Below are 17282 nucleotides of genomic sequence, written 5' to 3'. Positions count from 1 at the left end.
TGGAATATCACAGCCAGCACAATATATATGAAAACACAGACATACTCAATTTTCTCATCTCATTGGATTTTCTCCACTTGATTTTCAATGGTATGCTAATAAAGATGAGTGTGTCTAGTGGTGAGATACTTATGGTCTTACTTTACAAATGGTCCCAAGTCCTACATAAGGAAGCCCTGCTATAGGAAGATGATTCCTGGAGTTTGTTTTAGTAATGTTTGACCATCAGGTAACATTCAATCTTTCTTTTATATTGATACATAAATGTCCCAAGTGGACAGACTCCACCAACACCAATTGGAGGAAGAGGTGAGTGGCTAGCCTCCTGGCTGGACAACCCTACTCTCTAAGCCCTAGGTTCTGGACACATTCTGAGCTCCTCTTCCATGCATCACAAACCCCAGCAGACAGTCCGCAGTCTTATCATCCCTCACGGAACCAGAGGCACAGACTCTACCAACACCAATTGGAGGAAGAGAGGCCACCAGAGGCACAGACTCCACCAACACTGATTGGAGGAAGAGTCCCAGCAGCTGATCAGCAAACTTACCATCCCCCAGGGCATCAGAGGCCACTGGAGGCACACTATCTGCACTAATTGGAGGAAGAGCAGCCTGGAGACACAGGCACCACCTGCACCAACTGGAGGAAGAATCATCACCTATACCTACAGTTACTTCAACCCAATTGTGTAGACTGAAATATAAGAATACATTCAACAACATAAAGAGCAATACAGCAACACCAGAACCTAGTCATTCTACAACAGCAAGACCTGAACATCCCAACATAGAAGAAGCAGAAGAAAATGACCTTCATAAAATAACTTTATGAAGATGATAGATGCCATTAAAGAGAAAAAGAAAAAAACCTGAAAGAAATGGAGAGGAAACAAAAAATTGGAAGACATTCATAAATCCCTTAAAGAAAGCCAAGAAAAAACAATCTAACAGGTGAAGGAAACAGTTCAAGACTTGAAAATTGAAAGAGAGGCAATAAAGGAAACACAAACCAAGGGAATTCTGGAAATGGAAAATTGGGGTAAATGAACAGAAAGTAGAGATACAAGCATAATCAACAGAATACAAGAGATGGAAGAGAGAATCTCAGGCATTGAAGCTATGTTAGAGGAAATAGGTTCATTGGTCAAAGAAAATGTTAAATCCAACAAATTCTTAACACAAAACATCCAGGAAATCTTGGACACAGTGCAAAAACCAAACTTAAGAATAATGATAGAAGAAGGAGAAGAATTCCAGCTCAAAGGCACAGAAAATATATTCAACAAAATCATAGAAGCAAACTTTCCCAGCCTAAAGAAGGACATGCCCATAAAGATACAAGAAGTATACAGAAAAAATTTGGAATAACCTCCTGTATTTTATCAGACCACCATGGCTTAAAGTTAGATTTCAACAGCAACAAAAATTACAGAAAGCCTACAATCTCATGGAAAGTGAATAATGCTCAACTGAATCACCAATGGGTCAAGAAAGAAAGAAAGAAAGAAATTAAAGCCTCCAAAAATTCAAAGAAAGTGAATGTACAACATACCCAAATGTATGCGACACTATGAAAGCAGTGCTAAGAGGAAAATTCATAGCACTAAATGCCCACATAGAAAAGTTGTAGAAATCTCACACTAGCAACTTAACAGCACAGCTGAAAAGCTCTAGAACAAAAAGAAGCAAACTCACTCATGAGGAATAAACACCAGGAAATAATCAAATTGAGGACTGAAATCAATAAAATAGAAACAAGGAGAAAAATAAAAAGAATCAATGAAACAAAGATTTGGTTCTTTTGAGAAAATCAACAAGATAGACAAGCCCTTATCCAAACTAACCACAAGGCAGAGAGAGAACATCCAAATTAACAAAATCAGAAATGAAAAGGGAGACATAATAATAGAAAAATGAGGAAATCCAGAGAATCATCAGGTCATTCTTCAAAAACCTATACTCCACAAAAATTGGAAAATCTAAAAGAAATGGACAAGTTTTGGATAGGTACCACATACCAAGATTAAATCAAGACCAGATACACAGTTTAAACAGACCCATAACCCCTAAAGAAATAGAAACAGTCATTAAAAGTCTCCCAAGGAAAAAAAGCCAGGACCACATGATTTCAGTGTAGAATTCTACCAGAATATCAAAGAAGGAAATTATCAATAGAAGAATTTCAAATAGCTGAAATAGCTTAGTCATTAGGGAAATGCAAATCAAAATGATTCTGAGATACCATCCTACACCTGTCAAGATGACTAAGATAAAAAACACTGAAGACAGCTTACGTTGGAGAGGATGTGGAGTAAGGGGAACACTCTTCCATTGTTGGTGGGAGTGCAAATTTTACAGCTACTTTGGAAATCAACTTCTCAGAAAATTGAGAATCAATCTTCCTCAAGAACCAGCTATACTAATCTTGGGCATATACCCAAGGAACGCTCAATCATACCACAAGGACACTTGCTTAACTATATTCATAGCAGCATTATTTGTAATAGCCAGAACCTGGAAACAATCTAGATGCCCTTCAACCAAAGAATGGATAAAGAAAATGTGGCACATATACACAATGGAGTACTACTCAGCAGCACAAAAATAGTGACATTATGAAATTTGCAAATGGATAGAACTAGAAAATATCTTCTTGAGTGAGGTAACACAGACTGAGAAGAACAAACATGGTATGTACTCTCTCATAAGTGGAGACTAGATGCTAGATGTAAAGCAAAGATAACCAGACTACAACCCACAGCTCCAGAGAAGCTAGCTAACAAGGAAGACCCTAAGAGGGATGTATGGATTGCCCTGGAATGGGGAAATAGTTGAAATCTTCATGAGTAAACTGGGGATAAGGGGGGTAATGGAGAGTAGGGGATGGGGGATGAGAACATAAGGGAATGAGATTGTTGAGCTGGAACAGGGAAAGAGTAGAAGAGCAATGAAAGAGATAGATAGAGATAGAGATAGATAGATAGATAGATAGATAGATAGATAGATAGATAGATAGATAGATAGATAGATAGAGATCATGTGGATAGCTAGAAACTGGGTGCTAGGGAAGTTCCCAGGAATCCACAAGGATTACCCCAGCTTAGACAATTAGCAATAGTGGAGAGGGTGCCTGAACTGGCTTACCCCAGAAGTCAGATTAGTGAATACCCTAACTCATCATAGAGCCTTCATCCAGTAACTGATGGAAGCAGATGCAGAGATCCACAGCCAGGCACCAGGCCAAGCTCCAGGAGTCCAGTCAAAGAGAGGGAAGAGGGATTCTATGAGCAAGGGGCATCAAAAGTTCATGATGGGGAAACCTACAGGGACAACCAAACCAAACTAGTGGGAACTCATGAACTTCGTACCAACAGCTGTGGAGTCTCCATGGAGGAGACTGAATAGGTATTTATGATATGGTACACATTCTTCAATTTCGCAAACTCTGCAAATGAAACATATCAATTTGCCAAATTTCATTTATTTGAGTACCTTTAGGGTTACTACCTGCAGGTAATGGAGTTTGGTTATACAAAGAACAAGTAGAACTTTACCTTATAATTTCCTTGGCTTGTTGCCAAGTTATAGAAAAATCTTTCTTAAAAGCTTTGCATTAACATAATGTTTCTTAAGAAACACTGAGACTTTTAGCACATTTCCTACCAATAGCTGATCAATTTCATTATTACCTTGTGCTAGAGGTCCTGTTAGCTCCATATGTAATCTGATATGTGTTATATACAAGGGATAATTTCTATTCCTGATTATTTGTTGTAATTGAATCAATAAGAAAGTTAATTCTGAATCATCTGGGATAAGTTCAGCAATTTTGATATGTAAGACAATTTTTTTCTGCATATTGAGATTCAGTAACTACATTAGGAGGTTCTAGAAAATCTAAGAACACCAGGAGAATAGCATGTAATTCTGATTTTTGAATTGAGCTTTGTAACACTTCACTTATTTTTCCTGACTATAATCCTTTCTTCCTGATTTATTTCCATCAGTATAGAACATGGAGCTCTAGAAATTGGTGTCCCTTTTACTATATGAGGTTGGATCTAATTAGTTCTTTTTATAAACAGCAGCCTCTTGCTTTTGGGATTTTTGTTGCTCATCTCTTCCAAGAAATAATGCAAGCTCTTTGCCAATGTTGATTTTCTGCCCATAATGAGGTAATTTCAGCATTAGTAAAAGGTACCACAATTTCAGCTGGGTCTACTCCTGCTAACTGGTAAAGTCTCATTTTTTCCTTTCAGAATCAATTTAGGAAAAATTTCTACATAGGCCTTTAATTTTTAATTCTGTTTGTATGCTAAAATATCCATTCTAAGATAGTATCTTCTCTTTGCATAAGAATTCCTGTGGGTGGGAGAATGTGTAGAAGGTAAAATAATCAGAATATAATTATGCTCCAGATCCAAGCAATCCACATGTGCATCCTGTAATTTCTTTTCTACCAAAGTCAATTCTCTCTCAGCCTCAGATGATAATTTTCTTGGACTATTTAAGTTCTTATTACTTTGTAATGTTTGAAATAAATTACTTATGCCTTGAGTAGTTAATCCAATTGTGGACCATAGTCAGTTAATATCTCCCAGCAATTTTTGAAAATCATTAAGAGTTTGTAATTGATCTCTCCTGATTTGTACTTTCTGTGGTTAGATTTCTGTAAAACTATCATATACCCTAGGAAATTAATAGAATCTCCTTTTTTGTATTTTTTCAGGAGTAGTTTGTAATCCCCAACAAAATTCTGTTTACATCATCAAACATCTTTTCTAAGGTATCTGTATCTGAATCAGCCAGTAAGATACCATTCATATAATAGTAAATTATAGATTGAGGAAACTGTTTACAAATTATTTCTAATGATTATTCTACAAAATATTGAAACAAAGTAGGGCTGTTTAACATCCTTGTTGAAGAACTTTCCAATGGTACCTTTCAATATCTGGTCATTAATAAAAGTAGGCACTGTGAATGCGAATTTTTCTCTATCTTCTTTTTTAAAGGTATATTATAAAAGCGGGCTTTTAAATCCATCACTGTAATAGACTGCCCCTTAGGTCATAAGAAAGGAAAGGGAATTCCAGGTTTTAAAGAGCCTATTGGCTGGATCACCTTATTTACAGCTTATAGATCTGTTACCATTCTCCATTTTCTGTATTTCTTTTTAATGACAAATATAGGAATATTCCAAGGACTGGTTGATTTTTCAATATGTTGAACATTTAGCTGCTCCTTTACCAGCTGTTCCAGTGCCTGTAATTTTCTGATGTCAAAGGCTATTGATTTATTCACACAGGTTTGTCAATTAATCATTTTAAAGGTAGGGCTTTTGGTACCCTTGAAAGATCAACAGTTTCTTTGCCCTGCTTGTGTACAACCTGAAGAGTCTGACTATTCTTGATAATACCTTTAAAATTCCTCTCAGAATCATTATTTCTTTTATGGTTTATTTCTGAGATTGGATAAATGCTAATCTATGTTTTCTATTGCTGTAACAAATCATGCCCCAATGAATTCATTGCTATGTTAGCCACATATGGTTTTAATTTTCCTATCTGTCCTTCTGGCCCCATACATTCGACCCACCTTTTACATTGTTTTACCTGATATAAAGTTCCAATCCCTAAAAGCTGAATATTTACCTCCTGAAGAGGCCAATCTGGATGCCAAGATTTTGGTGAAATTATTGTTACATCTCTACCTGTGTCTAGTAATCCTTCAATTACAATGCTATTTATTTGTATTTTTAGCTTTGGTCTTTGGTCACTTATAGAAGTTTGCCAAAATATCTGTTATATGGTCTCTCCTGATTTTTTTTGTTTTGTTTTATCAACTGAAGCTGTTCTGTCTTTGATCACATCCAGAACAGTATGGTTTTTAATAATAGGTATCAAGTCCTTCAATTGTTTTGTGAATGAGTTTCTCCAATGCTGACAGGGAAAGACTGAATCGCATTTGATATTGGTGACTGTTGGAGGCCCCTAAGGTATTTCCAAAGGGCAAATAGTTACTATACCTGTCCCTGGTTGATATTCATTCATTGGTTCAATGCTGGCCTTTGCCACACCTTCTGCATACTCCATAAGGCTGGGCCTTCTGTTTGGATTATCTCTACAAAAAAACATTGTTTCTAAGAATGCCCTGCTTATAGTTCATTTCAGATGACCTTGTTTACCCCAATTAAAACATCTGACATTTTGATTTTTCTTAAAATTTTTAGAAATCACTTCTCCTAACAAGGTAGCATCATAAGTATGAGATTAAATATCAGCTTTATTTCTAATCTATTCATCTATTGGTGCTGATCTTTATTTTAAAGGCCTAATTGCTGTGGGATGTTCTGTATGTTAAATGTGTTGCTCTGATTGGTTAATAAATAAAACACTGATTGACCAGTAGCCAGGCAGGAAGTATAGGCAGGACAAGGAGAGAAGAGAATTCTGGGAAGTAGAAGGCTGAAGCAGAGAGATGCTGCCAGATGCTGCTATGAAAAGCAAGATGTAAGGTACCGGTAAGCCACGAGCCATGTGGCAACTTATAGATTAATAGAAATGGGTTGATTTAAGATATAAGAACAGCTAGCAAGAAGCTTGCTGTGGTCATACAGTTTGTAAACAATGTAAGTCTCTGTGTGTTTACTTGGTTGGGTGTAAGTGGCTGTGGGACTGGCAGGTGAGAGAGATTTGTCCTGACTGTGGGCCAGGCAGGACCAGAAAAACTCTAACTACACCTAACCACCATTTTGCATTCTGAATTAGAATTTTCAAATGTCAAAGATTCTGTGGCAGACTAGCCACCACTTTTATGACCCAGGGTACTCTTGAGTAGTGAGAAGTGAGATGAAAGTATATATAGAGAGACAGTTAGAAAGCATAGGACAGCTCGGGAGGGCCTGGATCCTAATCCACCAGCCCCTTCTGTCTTTATTAAAGGACTTTTAAAAGGAATGCCAAGGGGTGGAGCAAAATACCTCCCCCCCAGCACAGCCAGGTGTAGACCATTTCAGACACCTGGTGACTTTGCACGTGTTCAAGCCATCCCCTAGTGCAGCTCTGCTGTGTAAAGCAAGCTCAGATCTCACTAGAAAACCTTTGTGGGCTTCCACAAGATTCAAATAATATTTGTCTGACTTTTGGATCATTCTATTTACAGCTGAAATCAATCTTTGTAAAAAATCAGGGAAGGCTTCTTTTGGGCCTTGTATAATTTTAGTAAATGACTCAGACCTCTTTTCTGATTCTTCATCCTTGTCCCAAGCATTCAAAGCTGCTAAACAACATAAAGCCAAAATGTGATCACCACATTCACACTTTCTTTGCAATTCATCATATTGGCATTCACGCAGAAACTGGTACTTGATATCAATACCTCTAGGCCTATTGCATTTTTCTATGACCCTAGCTTCCTCATCCCACCATGTTCTCCTTTGTAACTGAGGGCCAATTTTCAATATTGCTGTATCTAAGTATTTCCAGTCTTAGGGTATAATTCTATTCTGAGTTGCCCATGAATTTAATACCTGTTTCACACAGAGTGAATTCATATCATTTGAAATGACCACTTTTTAAACCCTCTTCAAATCTTATATTTCTATAGGATTATATTTAACTTCTGCAAACCTTTGGGGTGCCCATTGTCTGCTGCTTGTTCTTGTATAGTAACTGGATAAACTAAGGTTGGTTTTCTAATATCCTTGGGGCCCCCCTCTTCAGTTTCATCATGTAATGATACGGTAGACTCTTGTCTAAATTCCTCCATCTGTGTCTGAGTATTTTTCTTATTTTCATTAGTAGGTCTTTTTAAGGCTTATATCTTATCAGTGAAATTTTCATAGTTGGCACAGTTATCAAACCCCCTTTTTAAAGATTAAATATAATTTACCAAACTGATGATAATTATAATTGGCATTATGTCAATCCCAGCTAAGTCTGTGATCCCTTCATTTATTTTTTTTTTTTCATTTTTAAGCCATTCGTTGTTGCACTATACAGAGTCCTAACACTCTGCATTGTGATATTTTCCATTCTTAATATGGGAAAGATTTTTCTTTTTTAATATTGCTTAATTCTTTCCTTAAATATTTCCTCAGTGTCTCATCAAATCTGCTAACTTTTCAGTTTATCCACCACAGTAGTGGCTGCAATGGTGGTGTCTGATGCTGGGGTGGGCAGTGGCTGGTGGCTAATGTAGCTACTATGACTACAGAGTGTCCCACATGCATGAAGAGGCAGAAGCCACTGTGGGTTAGAGTGATCTCATGCCATGTGCTGGATGCCTATTGTTGTTTCTATTCCCAAAAAAGACTCAGGAGTCAGATATTGATGTGAAAACCTGATAAATCAAAGAAATAGCAGAGGAGCAGCCAGCTGACCTTCCATTTTTTTTTTACTAAAGACCCAGCAAGCATGTCTGTCCCTACTTCCCAGACCCCTTCCTCCAAAAAAAAGAAGACTTTGAATCTCTATGTCCCTTCCCATTCCTTCCTGTGCATCTATCTATCTCCCTGGGTCCTCCATACTCTTTATGGCTATTTCTTTTCAACTAGCTGCTGGCTTTGTGCCCTGATCCATGGTCAATTTTATTAACAGTCTCAGAGATTCATAGTGCAATCAAATATCTTGCAACAATGGATTTTGTTTCTTGATCCATTCAGTTAACCTGTGTCTTTTGACCAGAGAGTTGAGGCCATTAATATTGAAAGTTAATGTTGAAAAGTGTGTTTTAGTTGAAGTCACTTTTGTTTTTGCTCTTTATGTTTTAAGCTGTATTTTGTGTTTCAGTAACTATAGATTTATTCATTTTATTTCTGGAGTCTCTTCCTTTCCTCAGTCCAAAGGGCTGGTTTGTTAGAAAGGAACATTTTTAGCCTATTTCGATCACATAACATTATTTTTCTCCTTCAACTATCAGAGAAGAAGTGGAGCAGCCACCAGTGACTTCGTACCTCTTTCATTCTTCTGACCAAAAAGGCTGAGATCATGTATACACCATATCTTATCACTTCTTGTCTCCTCTCTGTACATATCTCCAGACCTCTATGGTTAACTAGTTGCTAGCTCTGTCCTCTGACTCCAAGCAATTTTTATTTGTCAGAAAACAAGCAAAATATTAGAAAATATTTCCCTTTTTGTCTAAATAAAAAGTGAAGGTTTCAACTTACATAGAGAAACTATATACAATAAGTACAATAACTATATACAAATATATAAGGCAATAATTACATTAGCAATATCTAGTCCATTAGCATTTGACAAATTCAGAGAAAATATTCCATTATATATCCTGATATCTGACTCCTGGTTTTTATTAATAAAGTTAGATTTACACAGCACACATCTGTCAAGAAAAATCTTTTCTGTGCACTTAAGATTTACTTATTTTGTATAAATTTTACATAAAACATTAAGATTGTTGAAACTTAGGTATTAGTTAATTGCAGGAGTAATTAGAGAAAATGTTTCTGATAGTCACAGTTTCTTGAAAACAAAATGTCTTTCACTACTTAATGTGGTAGGCATAGTAATGGCTCATCAAACGTGCTCAGAAACAAATCCTATCAACCAGCAATATGCTAAATTTCTAAGATAAATTAAATTAACTGTTCAGTTGATTAATAATCTTACAAAAAATGGACATGTTACAATGATAAAACTTTTTTTAAAATTTTATTTTATTTTACAATATAATTTAATTCTACATATCAACTATGGATTCCCTTGTTCTCCCCCCTCCCGGCTCCCTCCCCTTCCCCCCAGCCCACCCCCCCATTCCCATCTCTTCCAGGGCAAAGATTCCCCTGAGGATTGAGATCAACCTGGTAGACTCAGTTCAGGCAGGTCCAGTCCTCTCCTCCCAGGCTGAGTCAAGCATCCCTGCATAAGTCTCAGGTTTCAAACAGCCAACTCATGCACTGAGCATAGGACCCTGTCCCACTGCCTGGATGCCTCCCAAACAGATCAAGCCAATTAACAGTCTCACCTATTCAGAGGGCCTGATCCAGTTGGAGGCCCCTCAGCCATTGGTTCATAGTTCATGTGTTTCCATTTGTTTGGCTATTTGTCCCTGTGCTTTATCCAACCTTGGTCTCAACAATTCTCGCTCATATAAACCCTCCTCTTTCTCGCCAATTGGACTCCCAGAGCTCCACCTGGGGCCTGGCCGTGGATCTCTTCGTCCAGGTCCCTCAGTCATTGGATGGGGTTTCTAGCATAACAATTAGGGTGTTTGGCCATCCTATCACCAGAGTAGGTCAGTTTGGGCTGTCTCTCGACCATTGCCAGCAGTCTATTGTGGGGGCATCTTTGTGGATTTCTGTGAGCCTCTCTAGCACTTTGCTTCTTCCTATTCTCATGTGGTCTTCATTTACCATGGTCTCCTATTCCTTGTTCTCCTTCTCTGTTGTTGATCCAGCTGGGATCTCCCGCTCCCCCAAGCTCTTTTTCCCTCAACCCTCGCCCTTCATTACCCCCACTCACGTCCAGGCTGTTCATGTAGATCTCATTCATTTCTCCGTCATTGGGTGATCCCTGTGTCTTTCTTGGGGTCCTGTTTTCTAGGTAGCCTCCCTGGTGATGTGAGTAGCAGTCCAGTCATCCATGTTCCACATCTAGTATCCTCCTATGAATGAGTACGTACCATGTTTGTCTTTCTGAGTCTGGGTTACCTCACTCAGAATGATTTTTTCTAGATTCATCCATTTGCCTGTAAACCTCATGATGTTATTGTTTTTCTCTGCTGAGTAGTATTCCATTGTGTATATGTACCACATTTTATTTATCCATTCTTCAGTTGAAGGGCATCTAGGTTGTTTCCAGGTTCTGGCTATTACAAACAATGCTGATATGAACATAGCTGAGCAAGTTCCCTTGTGGTATGATTGAGCATTCCTTGGGTATATGCCCAAGAGTGGTATAGCTGAATCTTGGGGGAGATTGATTCCCGATTTTCTAAGAAAGCACCATATTGATTTCCAAAGTGGTTGTAAAAGCTTGCATTCCCACCAGCAGTGGAGGAGAGTTCTCCTAGCTCCACATCCTCTCCAGCATAAGCTGTCTTCAGTGTTTTTGATCTTAGCCATTCTGACAGGTGTAAGGTGGTATCTCAGAGTTGTTTTGATTTGCATTTCCCTGATAATTAGGGATGTTGAGCAATTCCTTAAATGCTTATAAACACCTTCAGCAACATAGCAGGATACAAGATCAACTAAAAAAAAAAAAAAACAGTAGCCCTCCTATATACAATTGACAAACAGGCTGAGAAGGAAATCAGAGATACATCACCCTTTACAATAGCCACAAATGATATAAAATACCTTGGGGTAACACTAACCAAGCAAGTGAAGGACCTATATGACAAGAACCTGAAAGGACCTATATGACAAGTCCCTGAAAAAAGAAATTGAAGAAGATGTCAGAAAATGGAAAGATCTCCCATGCTCATGGATAGGCAGGATTAACATAGTAAAAATGGCAATCTTACCAAAAGCAATCTACAGATTCAATGCAATCCCCATCAAAATACCAACACAATTCTAGACAGACCTGGAAAGAATAATACTCAACTTCATATGGAAAAACAAAAAACCCAGGATAGCTAAAAGAATCCTGTACAATAAAACAACCTCTGGAGGCATCACGATCCCTGACCTCATGCTCTACTATAGAGCTACAGTAATAAAAACAGCTTGGTACTGGCATAAAAACTGAAATGTGGACCAATGGAATCGAATTGAAGACCCTGACGTTAATCCGCACACCTATGAACATATAATTTTTGACAAGGAAGCCAAAAGTGTACAATGGAAAAAAGAAAGCACCTTCAACAAATGGTGCTGGCATAAGTGTATATCAATGTGTAGAAGGCTGCAAATAGATCCATATCTGTCACCATGCACAAAACTTAAGTCCAGGTGGATCAAAGATCTCAACATAAATCCAGCTACTCTGAACCTGCTAGAAGAGAAAGTAGGAAGTAGTCTTGAACGCATTGGCATAGGATAAAACTTCTTAAAACTAGAAGGCTAGCTGAAAAAAAATGTTAGTAAAGCATTGACTTAAAAACAAACATATATATATATATATATATATATATATATATATATATATATATATATGCCACGCCCACGACGGTGTCGCCCGTGTGACAAATGCCTTGGATGAGGTGGTTACATGGGAAAGTGTAGCTAGAGTTTTCCTGCATGGCCCACAGTCAGGACAAATCTCTGACACCTGCCAGTCCCACAGCCATTCAGACCCAACCAAATAAACACAGAGACTTATATTGGTTACAAACTGTATGGCCGTGGCAGGCTTCTTGCTAACTGTTCTTACAGCTTAAATTAATCCATTTCCATTAATCTGTACCTTGTCACATGGCTCATAGCTTACCGGCAACTTTACATGCTGTTTTTCATCATGGCGGCTGGCAGTGTCTCTCTGACTCAGCCTTCCACGTCCCAGCTCTATTTTCCTCCTTGTCCCGCCTACACTTCCTGCCTGACCACAGGCCAATCAGTGATTTATTTATTGACCAATCAGCAACACATTTGACATACAGACCATCCCACAGCAGGAAAGGGGGGGCTCGCGGCCCTCGGGTCTATGCCCCCAGTGACCCCTTATCAATCTGCCCGAATCATGGTGCCAGGCTACACGGAACCACGCAAAATCTGCTTGCAGAGGCTGGCTGGCACTCTGCCCTTTTTCTCTTTGCAGCTGTGACTATTGCTGTTTCCTTGTGTATTGATTTCAGGGAGTTAGCTCTCAATGTTCCTGATGTGCCCCATAAAGAGAATAATGATTCCTCAAAAGTGGCCTCAATACCCCCACCTATAATTCAAGCTTTTAGGCAAACAGTTAAAGAGGGTCCTAGAAGTTTGGGGGAATTTATGAATGATTTAGAGCAAAAAGAACTTATGACTCAGAGGGACAAAGATTCTAGTGAGGAGAGAATGAAAGTAAAAGTCCAGGAACTCATAAGCAATCCACACGTGCAGCCAACAGCAGCTGCAAGGAAGCAGTTACAGGAACTAGCCAGTCCTACAAGAATTATCAAGGGACAAATAGTTTCTCATCAAGGGTCCGTGGTGGCAACCCCCTAACTTTAATCCTAGATATAATAATTATTTGGAGCCATTGCCCTTTACGGGAGCTTATGATAAACATGGGAACCAATGGGTGAATCATAATAGCATGAAAACAGAATGGCATAAGTTACAGTTCATGGAAAGAATAGCGAGGTCCCAACCCCCCTGATGCCTTCTCACCTGCAAGCAAAGGTTAAATATTTTCACACAAATGAAACCATGATTAGAACGATGGTGGGAAGGGTTTAATTTTGATACAAAACAAAGGTCTAATAATTATGTAGAAGGAAAACTTCAGCTAGGGCCATAATGTTCTCTGTCTGGATGAGGAATCACAAAAGAGGAAATAACACCTGTACTCATGAGATCTGTTAATCATTCTGAGAAAATTGTGTGACCACATTGTTAATTCTATGTCTATCGCCCCACTGGCCGATTGCCATGTTTCCTCAAATGATTGTATAAAAAACACTGTTTGATCTGAGTAAAACTGCAGCAGTTTCACAGCATACTCTTGTGTCTGTGTCTGTCTGTCATTCGCTGAATCTCACTTATCCTGAGTACCTTCGACCTGTTCTCCCTTGGTCTGGTGTTCCTACTGAGACCCAGTCTGCAGCAGATCAGAGTTCCCAGTTGTGACAAACAAATTTCTGCATAGGGTCACTAAAGCTATTAATTCAAGTTACTTGAGGTTTCTCAGATTAAATGTGTCATGAACTCTATGCATCCTATACAACTCCTGTACACTGTCTAACTGCCGTTAGTGCCTTAGATCTTTAGAATATAGATTATCAGTGTCTCAGAATTCTGTTCTAGGAATCTCATGTATAACATCCATTCTTATGCCCACCCATCCACCTGATGTTCATGATTTGATTAAGTCTAAAATGTTATCAAGAGGCAGATGTTAAATAAGTGAATGTTCTAGCCCTAGTCCTCAAAGTGATGACCATGCAGTCACGAGAGACAGATAAAAAGAATTGAAGTTTAGATTACCACGTGATAAAGTGTAGGTCTTTAGAAGATGTTTTGGAAACATACAAGGAGAAATAGTCTTATCTGAGAAGGCAGCATGTTGGTAGACTCAATAAGGGTCTTAGATGGGATCTTCCATTTTTAAATGAAGTCTTTTCTAGGCTTCAGCTCACCAAAACCAGTCTGGATACCACCATTACTGACTATCCACCTGCCAAGAAAATATTTCAATTAGATCCTAGGCCAGCTCCACTCTCACAGATTCACCTGGTCATCTGGTGACAAGTTGATCCAGCCTGAGGAAGACTTGGCTATGGTACCAGTTGAAAGATAACACTTGCCAGTTTGGATTGTTATCTTGAAGAATTATAAAAATGCCTTAAGTAAAAGTGTAAGACAGTACGTGTGGTATCAGTTTCCAAGCAGCAAAGGAAGGAGTGGACTGTTACATTAAACCATAAGAAGTTACTACAGTTTAGTGGCTTAAAGAAATACAAAAGTGTTATCTTATACTTCTGAATGTCTAATATGATTCTTACTGATATGCAGCCAAGGAGTCAAAAGCACAAATCTGCTCTAGAAGCTTAAGAGACACTATTTCCTTAGTCTTATGAGATCCTAGAATCCACTCTCTTCATGGTTTCTAGCTTTCTTTCTCTGTAGTCCACACCTGCATGGTTACACACACACACACACACACACACACACACACACACACACACACACACACACACACACACACACATATATATGCCGCGGACTGGGTCTCAGTAGGAACACCAGACCAAGGGAGAACAGGTCGAAGGTACTCAGGATAAGTGAGATTCGGCGAATGACGGACAGACACAGACACAAGAGTATGCTGTGAAACTGCTGCAGTTTTACTCAGATCAAGCAGTGTTTTTTATACAATCATTTGAGGAAACATGGCAATCGGCTAGTGGGGCGATAGACATAGAATTAACAATGTGGTCACACAATTTTCTCAGAATGATTAACAGATCTCATGAGTACAGGTGTTATTTCCTCTTTTGTGATTCCTCATCCAGACAGAGAACATTACGGCCCTAGCTGAAATTTTCCTTCTACGTAATTATTAGACCTTTGTTTTGTATCAAAATTAAACCCTTCCCACCATCGTTCTAACCATGGTTTCATTTGTGTGAAAATATTTAACCTTTGCTTGCAGGTGAGAAGGCATCAGGGGGGTTGGGACCTCGCTATTCTTTCCATGAACTGTAACTTATGCCATTCTGTTTTCATACTATTATGATTCACCCATTGGTTCCCATGTTTATCATAAGCTCCCGTAAAGGGCAATGGCTCCAAATAATTATTATATCTAGGATTAAAGTTAGGGGGTTGCCACCACGGACCCTTGATGAGAAACTATTTGTCCCTTGATAATTCTTGTAGGACTGGCTAGTTCCTGCAACTGCTTCCTTGCAGCTGCTGTTGGCTGCACGTGTGGATTGCTTATGAGTTCCTGGACTTTTACTTTCATTCTCTCCTCACTAGAATCTTTGTCCCTCTGAGTCATAAGTTCTTTTTGCTCTAAATCATTCATAAATTCCCCCAAACTTCTAGGACCCTCTTTAACTGTTTGCCTAAAAGCTTGAATTATAGGTGGGGGTATTGAGGCCACTTTTGAGGAATCATTATTCTCTTTATGGGGCACATCAGGAACATTGAGAGCTAACTCCCTGAAATCAATACACAAGGAAACAGCAATAGTCACAGCTGCAAAGAGAAAAAGGGCAGAGTGCCAGCCAGCCTCTGCAAGCAGATTTTGCATGGTTCCGTGTAGCCTGGCACCATGATTCCGGCAGATTGATAAGGGGTCACTGGGGGCATAGAACTGAGGGCCGCAAGCCCCCCTTTCCCACGTAACCACCTCATCCAAGGCATTTGTCACGTGGGCGACACCGTCGTGGGCGTGGCATATATATATATATGTTTGTTTTTAAGTCAATGCTTTGCTAACATTTTTTTTCAGCTAGCCTTCTAGTTTTAAGAAGTTTTATCCTATGCCAATGCGTTCAAGACTACTTCCTACTTTCTCTTCTAGCAGGTTCAGAGTAGCTGGATTTATGTTGAGATCTTTGATCCACCTGGACTTAAGTTTTGTGCATGGTGACAGATATGGATCTATTTGCAGCCTTCTACACATTGATATCCACTTATGCCAGCACCATTTGTTGAAGGTGCTTTCTTTTTTCCATTGTACACTTTTGGCTTCCTTGTCAAAAATTATATGTTCATAGGTGTGCGGATTAACGTCAGGGTCTTCAATTCAATTCCATTGGTCCACATTTCAGTTTTTATGCCAGTACCAAGCTGTTTTTATTACTGTAGCTCTATAGTAGAGCATGAGGTCAGGGATCGTGATGCCTCCAGAGGTTGTTTTATTGTACAGGATTCTTTTAGCTATCCTGGGTTTTTTGTTTTTCCATATGAAGTTGAGTATTATTCTTTCCAGGTCTGTCTAGAATTGTGTTGGTATTTTGATGGGGATTGCATTGAATCTGTAGATTGCTTTTGGTAAGATTGCCATTTTTACTATGTTAATCCTGCCTATCCATGAGCATGGGAGATCTTTCCATTTTCTGACATCTTCTTCAATTTCTTTTTTCAGGGACTTGTCATATAGGTCCTTTCAGGTTCTTGTCATATAGGTCCTTCACTTGCTTGGTTAGTGTTACCCCAAGGTATTTTATATCATTTGTGGCTATTGTAAAGGGTGATGTATCTCTGATTTCCTTCTCAGCCTGTTTGTCAATTGTATATAGGAGGGCTACTGTTTTTTTTTTTTTTAGTTGATCTTGTATCCTGCTATGTTGCTGAAGGTGTTTATAAGCTGTATCAGTTTCTTGGTGGAATCTTTGGGGTCACTCAAGTATACTATCATGTCACCTGCAAATAGGGAAAGTTTGACTTCTTCCTGTCCAATTTGTATCCCCTTAATCTCCTTATGTTGTCTTATTGTTCTGGCTAGAACTTCAAGTACTATATTGAATAAGTATGGGGAGAGTGGACAGCCTTGCCTTGTTCCTGATTTTAGTGGAATCGCTTTGAGTTTCTCTCCATTTAATTTGATGTTTGCTGTCGGCTTGCTATAAATGCCTTTATTATGTTTAGGTATGTTCCCTGTATTCCTGATTTCTCCAAGACCTTTATCATGAAGGGGTGTTGGATTTTGTCAAATGCCT

This window comes from Peromyscus californicus, unplaced genomic scaffold, assembly GCF_007827085.1.
Source record: "Peromyscus californicus insignis strain IS unplaced genomic scaffold, ASM782708v3 Scaffold_4__1_contigs__length_199733344, whole genome shotgun sequence".
NCBI lineage: Eukaryota > Metazoa > Chordata > Mammalia > Rodentia > Cricetidae > Peromyscus > Peromyscus californicus.
This window is presented reverse-complemented; position numbering follows the sequence as displayed.